At 42.0% G+C, this 7,985-nt stretch overlaps 1 long non-coding RNA gene across 1 annotated transcript; it reads right to left on the bottom strand.

The window, feature by feature from the left end:
* Positions 1 to 4,934: 4,934 nt before the first annotated feature.
* Positions 4,935 to 5,546, bottom strand: LOC309712036. Its single transcript, XR_014278164.1, has 3 exons — positions 5,406 to 5,546; positions 5,196 to 5,326; positions 4,935 to 5,114 (listed from the first exon to the last, which is right to left on the bottom strand). It is a non-coding gene; the product is annotated as an uncharacterized lncRNA (long non-coding RNA).
* Between the last annotated feature and the right edge of the window lie 2,439 nt (positions 5,547 to 7,985).

Below are 7,985 nucleotides of genomic sequence, written 5' to 3'. Positions count from 1 at the left end.
GCTGTTGCTGTTTGGTTGCTGTTTTTCTTTTCTTCTCCTTTTTTTTGGTTAAGTATAAGCACCAAAATTACCTTTGGAGAAGACAAGTTTGAATTGAAATGCACAACAAATCGTGCAACATTGAGACCATGCCAATTACCGTTGATGATTTTACATATAATTCTTTTGATGACTGCTAGAGGCCTCTTACATAATCTGTGTAGCTCTCTTTACCAGTGAATGCAAGAGATGATAACAGCCGGCTGAGACTACAAGGCAAAAGGCAGCACCTGCTCGTGATATGTCTGGCACTTTCAACAACTACTAAGTCCATTCAATGGGTTGATAACATCTATGTTGAGACTTGGCTGTACTAGCTGCATCTAATGTCCCCTAAAGCTATAACTTAACAGACACAAGGAACACTCTGCAGTTTGCTGTAATTCTGCTCCCTCAGATCCAACCAACACTACCTCAGGTGACTCACTTTATCAGTTTTTCAGATGTTACACAGCTCCCTCTGGCTTTCTGCAACTGAGGGAAAATAACAACCTTGATTACAGGAGAATGTCTTTAAAAAAACAACACGATGCTGTTCTACATGTTGAGATAACAAGCCTGCTGTTTTTATTTAATAATGTCTATCCTCCATCATACATCTATACACAATATACAGCCATACGTTTCATTTCCTGTTAAAAATTTAACACTGCATAGTGAATATATCTGATCAGCTTAGGCCCACCCAGCAACTTGAAAACTTAAATGACACTGGCAAATGCTCATATATTACCTGGTATAGGCCACAGTGTTCAAGTGGTTTGTGGCTATAAACTAAATGGTAATTTTGTGAAATTAAAATGATCCATTGCTTTTTGTCCAGCTGTAAAAAGTGAATTTCTCTAGCGTGGCATTAAATAAAGTCTATGTCTTTTATGTGTTAGAAATGCATACATGTTACAAATGGGTCATTTTATTGGTATATGTGGTTGTCTTTCCGATGCTGCTGTCTGCTGGGATAGCTACAGCCATCACAACTGGGGTCTTCTGCTCCTGGTCATCCACAACAAAAGCAGCCAGCAGTTGCTCATCTGTCTGTCCCAGCTTGCATCTTACATCATGCTATTATATGGCTGAGAGTCTCCTAAGCACCTTTGCATAGTCTGCAACATGGGTACTCTTGGCTGTGGTAGGCTCCTACCTTTATGGACATGGTGCTTAGGCCATTGATTTCTTTATATTGGCTACTTCCTCTTTCTGTTGATGGTACATCCCATGCACAGTCTTAGATGTCCATGATAGTTCCTCTTCCTGGTCACCATTTGTCTTCGGCTGCCTGAGGCATTCTTGGAGATGCTAATCTCAGGGGCCCCATTTTCCAGATGTATTTGCAGGTGCTGTGTTTTATCCTGGATTGTGAACCTTCCTCCACTAATCCTCACCCTCTGTATTTCCATTGCTCAGAGAGCCTCAGGGTGCTGGATGTTAGGTGTAGATCTCCATGGATTGTGAGTAGTTTTTGTGTCTCAACATCAGTGGCATCCATCTGCTCCTGTGGCCAGATTATTATTCCAGATAGGTAGCAGATGACCAGTATGTGTATGTATTTATGGCTTGGATCGTATCCCTACCATTCTTACCTTCTACATGTATTATGTAGGTATTATGTATATTATTATGCTTTCCCTTAGCCTGTGGGATACCCAGGTATGGGTAGCTACCCTTTATATCTGCTATTCTGCTTTCTGGCACATCCATCTTTGTACCCCTTGTAGACAGGTGGCCAGTTGGCAAATGTGGCCTGCCATCAGAGGTCAGTTCCTCTAGTCTGCAGGCTCACCAATGGCCGTGGTGAGGGTCATCACAGCCGGGATCCTTTCCCCCACGCCCCCTCCCAGTCTGACTGCTCGATAGCGAGACCAAACCCCCCACCCTCTCTGGCATATGGTTTCCTCTGGTGCACCATGCTGCAGTAACTGTCCCACTTGCTACCTCTACTGAGGATACGGCTTTGGTCCATTCTAAGATTAATTATAGTATTAAATAGCAACTGGAAAAACTGCAACTGGAAAAGTTAAAGCCATCAATGGCTCTCGGATGAGCTGTGTGAAAAGTGATAAATTTGGTTGCGGCTTAAGAATGAAGTTTAAAAATGAAAAAAATAAAAGTCTGGAGTGTATGGAGAGGTTCTTACTCCTCATCTCTATTTGAGGGTACAATGTGCTGCCCAATTACTTTAGAAATGGGAGGTTTTTCTGATGGGCTACATTTGAAGGCAGAATGAAAAGCCAGTGAGAAGGGGGGGATCACACATTTTTACCACATTTCAGGAAGACACTTTCATGCTTGAGTGTTCTCATGTTAAGTACCACAAATAGTTGTATGACAAATAAAGAAAAGAGTGTTCAATTCCAGCAAAGTTTTTACCTCTGCACAGCTGGACAATCTCAGGGAGAAGTGGGTGTGAATGTAGTCAGTCAGTTAGTTGGCTCAGTTAAAGCTACAAGCCTTATCTGTGACAAAGATGTGTGATCATACTACATTTATTTTATTCTCTTTTCATTAACTCTCCACTGCTAGCACAATAATCAGATAGGATGCAAAGTTAATTTTTTCCATGACTGGTATTGCTTGCTTAGTTTACATTATTGTCATGATCAAATAAACACAGTGCAGTGTACAATGGGTTCATGTTGATAAAGTGAACATAATAATACACAATGATTATTGTCTCTGTGTCCAAAACTCCTCAATGGATTTATTTGTTGTCCTTTGCTGTAATGAGAAATGTCCCTCTCGTCCCTGGTTGATGGACTTGTAGTGCAAGCTGTAAGACCTACTGTAGTGGCAGGCCAGCCTTATCCTTTACCATCCATGATGCCTGTGGAGCTGCCTGAGCAGACAGCCAACCAGAATCATTCATGACTGGAGCAGTCAGAGGAGATACTTGGATTTGGTCTGCAGCATTCAGACATGCTCAGCAATCATTCATGTCCCACTGTAATGCACTGGGAATATCAGCAATGATGGATAGTTAACGTCACCCTTTCTCCCACATCTTGTTTCCTGCTCTCTTTCATCCTGAAAAACTAACCCGTTCTCATTTATTGCTGCATTGCTTCATTTGTCTCATTGTTTCTTTGTTTGTCCCACACTCGAGGGAGTGTGGGACAAAACAAGGCTGAGAGAGGTCTCAGCCTTGTTTTGACCTGCCAGATGCTGACTGTCTCGCTGCAGGCATCACAGGGAGTGCATGGAAACTTGTGACTACAGTAGCAGCCCTTGTTGACAGCTTTCAGACTATACAGCCTAATAACATAGAATTAACCACAGGTACAGCAGCTTGGTGCTAAAGGGAGTAATTATGTATTTTATATATACAGTATTTCAAACCAGAATGAAAGAGTGTTTCACTGTGGTTTCTTTCTTCTCCACTTCCAAAGTATGTTCACTGATGCACGTCAGCAGTACGATTTAATCTTAGCATCAAGAAATTTAATGGGCAGATGCATTTGACCCAATATCACCCCTTACTTTATGGCACATAATGAAAATGACTCCACATAATTCATTTTGGGTTATTTTATTGCTAACATACTCTGGACATAATTATAATGGTGATTACAAATTCACAGATCCACTGGACAGTGCCTTTTCACGCTGTTTCACCTCCCTTTATTTATCTTTTTGTGTGTAACACTGAGACGAGAAAGAGGCAGAAAAAGAGGAAGAAGAAGAAACTGGGCCAATGAAAGAGGGGACAATCGTTGAGCACAAGTTGATGTTAGACACAGCAGAATGAGTTTGACAGATCACAAATGCCTTGTAAGAATAGAAGAACTTAAAAAAAAGCCAAGAGGGCTAGTAGCCTTTCATACATATTTTTATAACTCTTACAAGACACAGCCTCTAAGGGCTGGGAGGCACTCCTAAATAGATCTTAAGCTCTGTCTTTCTGCTACTTCCCTGCCATTTTGGGAGACACTGCTCTGTTTCCAGTGTAAGAAACAAAGAGCTGCTTAAACAGATTATTACATTTTGCATATTAGTTCCCTTGCAAGCTGCACTGATCAGATTGGTCATGGATCAAGGGGCAGACGGGTTTAGGCAGAAATAGATATTGCATAGCTTCTGGCTCCCCAGCCTTATTACAAACCATTAAAAGGCGTTTTGCACACTTCCTTCTTAATGCCATTTCCTTCCCCCTGGGAGGAGTCTTGTTTTGCTAAATGGAGTTCCAATCACAGGCTTGACACTTCCTTAATGAAAAGTAAATGGAAGGTAAACAAAAGAAAAGCAGTGACACTGACAATAGACACACACACACCAACACAAAAATCTTATGATTTTTTTTTTTCATCATTATGGTTTTAAGACTTAATTTATTTAGTTTGTCTAGCGGGAAATCACAACGCATAGCTAGGGTAACACTCACAAATGGAAAAAAAATGTTTCTTTATAACATTCAAATAATTTTGTCTTTAGCTGAAATTTAACGAATAAGGATATCCTTCATTAGAGGAAAAAAATTCAGTATAGTTTATCAGAATATGGGGTTTCTGCACAATGAAGCAGGATTACATTAAAAAATTTAAAATAAAATCTGACACCAGAAGAAAACTGGTGGGATGGGCAGATTATGTCTTTGTGTACAGAGCAGCAACAGCCAACTGAGATAAGCACTTTAAATGCCATCTATCCATTTCCTGCCACTTATCAAATTCGGGGTTGCAGGGGGACTGTAGCAACTGTCATAGAGCAAAAGGTAGGGCACACCCTTGATATGTCACCAGTTTGCCGCAGGGCTAATAGAGACAGACAAGCATTCACACTCAATTCAATTCAAACTTTAAATTGTAGGGCAATAATACAAAGAAACTTCAACAAACACATGACCCCTTCAGGACAAGCACTTGGTGACAGTGGGGAACTGTCATGAACCGAAGTTCCGTGCGCAAGCTGGACCCAGAAGCAGAACACACACACCAGGGTAGGAGGGAATAAAGAAAGCAAATTTATTATAACTAAAGGTGTCCCGTGAGGGTAGCCGAAAAAACAACGTATGGAACCAGAAGAAACCGAGGGACTGGGGAGGTGAACTGCGCAGGGAACGCCGAGAGCGGGGCTGTGAGAAGCTGCAAAACAAAAAAGAGAAACAGATTACTGGGGTGCGGAAAAAAGGCAGCATACGAGGGAAGGTGGAGTATACGTCTTACGGAGGTAGCCGGGCTGAGTGAACCAGAGGGGGGGGCTCCAAAAGGGTCGAGACGGCGAGGCTGATAGTGCTTCCGAATCTCAGGCGGACAGGTGGACAGGCAGGTGGCTCGCAAAAACGCCGAGTTGTGATCTGAGTACACAGGGTAAAACAGAGTCAGTTCCAATGGACAATTTGTCATAAGGGGTTTTTTCCCGCAGGTGTACGTTACCGCTGAGAGGCGACTACGGACTGGCGTGGAGCAGCAGGTAGGGCAGGATTAAATAGTCCACCTGGTGATCGCCTGGGATGGGATGCAGGTGTGGGGTTAGCAGCCACGCCCGTGGGCGTGGGCATCCCAACAGCACCCCGGACGCCGGGGTGAAGGGAGGAAGACACAACAAAAGACACAGTTTGTCTTTAATAACTGAGTTTAATAATAACTAATTAAATGGAGAGTGGTGTATAAATACATAGTGAGTGAAAAAAGGTGAGTGAAGGAGGAACACTCAGTGCATCATGGGAAGCCCCCAGCAGCCTAGTCTATTCTATTGGTACTGTGAGGTCTTGAGATGGGGCCTGATTATTCAAGACCTTGTATGTGAGGAGAAGGATTTGAAGTTTGGTTCTGGATTTCAAAGGGAACCAACAAAAAGGGAAGCCAATATGGGAGAAATATCCTCTCTTTCCAGCTCCTGTCAGTACACTCGCTGCAGCCTTGTGGATCAGGCTTTTCAGGGAGTCTTTTGGACAACCTGATATGATAATAATGAACCACTGAGCCACTTTAAATGGCAGATACAAATAAGACTGAAATACCACTTTGTCTAATTTGCTAATATTTTGTACATTACAACTGCCTGGCATTACTAAACGGGTGTTTTTTAGCACAACATCAAGAGTTAGAAAGAAAGGAAGAAGGAAAAGTCCGAAGACACATGGCCAAGACATAATTTGTACTAACCAAGAAAAAAGAATTCTCCTGAAGAATAAAAGCCAAAAAATGAAATAATAAAAAGAGGGAGAGAGAGACTGGTAATATACATCAGTTATGCCAGTGGCTTTTTAATCTCTTGGGTTACGGTGGCCTTGTGAGGATAAAGCCTGTGACTGATGAAAGTGCTGGCTTGCTTTGATTTACACGACCATATTGATACAGCATGCCTGTTTAAGATCAGAACTGGCAGGAATATCTGTGGGACACATGCCATCAGCAAGTGGAAGTCCAGTGGATGCACTTGAAGAAATTAAAAAGAGGAGTGTAGGTTATAGCAATTACAGAAATGACTCCCGGCAAGTGAGGAAAGGAGGCAAGCTGAGCTGTCCATTGTATTTTAAGGGCTCTTACACAAAACCATATCTGTGAGGGAGCAATAATTTACAGATTGCTTAGAGCTTGTCAATCAGTTAAAAGCAGGAATGACAACAAAGTCTTCCAGTGCCATTTCCCTGGTTGTTCATTTTCTTGTGTGTGCAATGTTAGGAAATAAAATATATAATCTGAATGCTGATTAGTGTGTTTTATGAGAGGCCCAGACTTCAGTGTAAAACTAGGTTGCAGGCTCACAGGAAATTACATGCTTTTGCAGAGCGTGCTTTTGCAGCTAGAAAGTGTTTTTTGCTCAGGTCTCCATATCCTGGATATGTAAAATAAAGATCATTTAAAAAGACCACTTTTGAGCCGTGTCTTTCTTGGCCCTAAAGAATCCGGAATTTAACACTTGGTGCCGTGACCCGGATTCTTGTGCAGCTGAGGGGACTAATTTGGACCTTAAGGTACGATCTGATATGAGGTGGACAGCAGACCAGTCTAATGGAGGTAAGCGCAAGCCTGTTGAAAATTGTGCACATTGGATGAATTCTAAATTAGTTGACCACTGAATTGATGATTGTTACCGTTAAATTGGCTCAGTAGTGGAAATTAAACTAAATTATAAAATCTGTTAAGTAGATTTCAGGTGACATGTCCATGATAATTTTGGGTGATTAGAAATAAATATAAGTTTGGGGATATTTGATAACATTTATTGTGATTAATTTTAGGGTGAAGTTAAAAGTTGTTGTGACGTATGTTTGAAGTTGGTGTGTTATGTGTGTGTTACGTCAGCCAAGAAAGGAGATTAGATTAGGACATTTGGTCAGGGAATTTTATTCCCACATTGATTATAGGGTGGGACCCGAGCATCAGATAATAAACTGGCGGTTAGAGTCCACAGTGATGCTTCCAGAATTATTTAAATTACTTAGGACGGGAACAGAGATTCCTAGGAGCGTGGTTGCTCAGCGTGTGGCAGCGACTGGTGATCGTGGATGCACGGTCAGCCCTGGCACATCCAGTTAGCTCGGGTTGGTACCCGCAGGACTTCGTGAACCCGTTAAAAACCAAGTGGTCATTGACCACTTCCTTACTGCGCTTTTTGACCGACAGGGGTGCGGCCCCAGTCGTGACCATTTAACGTGACTGACAGGTTTTTTTTTTTTATTTAACCTTTATTTAACCAGGAATGTCCCGTTGAGATCAAAGACCTCTTTTTCAAGGGAGTCCTGGCCAAGAGGCAGCACATTTCAAGACAAATACATACGAACAAACAAAGTTAAAATTACACAAAACAATTACACATTATTGAGGCAGCCTGTAGGCCTTTGAGTTTAGTTTTAAAAACATTTAAAGACAACAATTCAGTTAGTTTCCAGTCTTTCTGTAACATGTTCCATGAAAAAGGCGCAGAGTGGACAAAGGCTTTCTTACCCAGCTCTGTGCGGACAAGGGGAACAGACAACAGCAGCTGATCGCAAGGAGTAAGAACCACTA

This window comes from Aulonocara stuartgranti, assembly GCF_965226115.1.
Source record: "Aulonocara stuartgranti genome assembly, chromosome: 7".
Lineage (NCBI taxonomy): Eukaryota > Metazoa > Chordata > Actinopteri > Cichliformes > Cichlidae > Aulonocara > Aulonocara stuartgranti.
The sequence above is the reverse complement of the archived record's forward strand: the minus strand, read 5'-3'. Positions and strand labels throughout refer to the sequence as shown.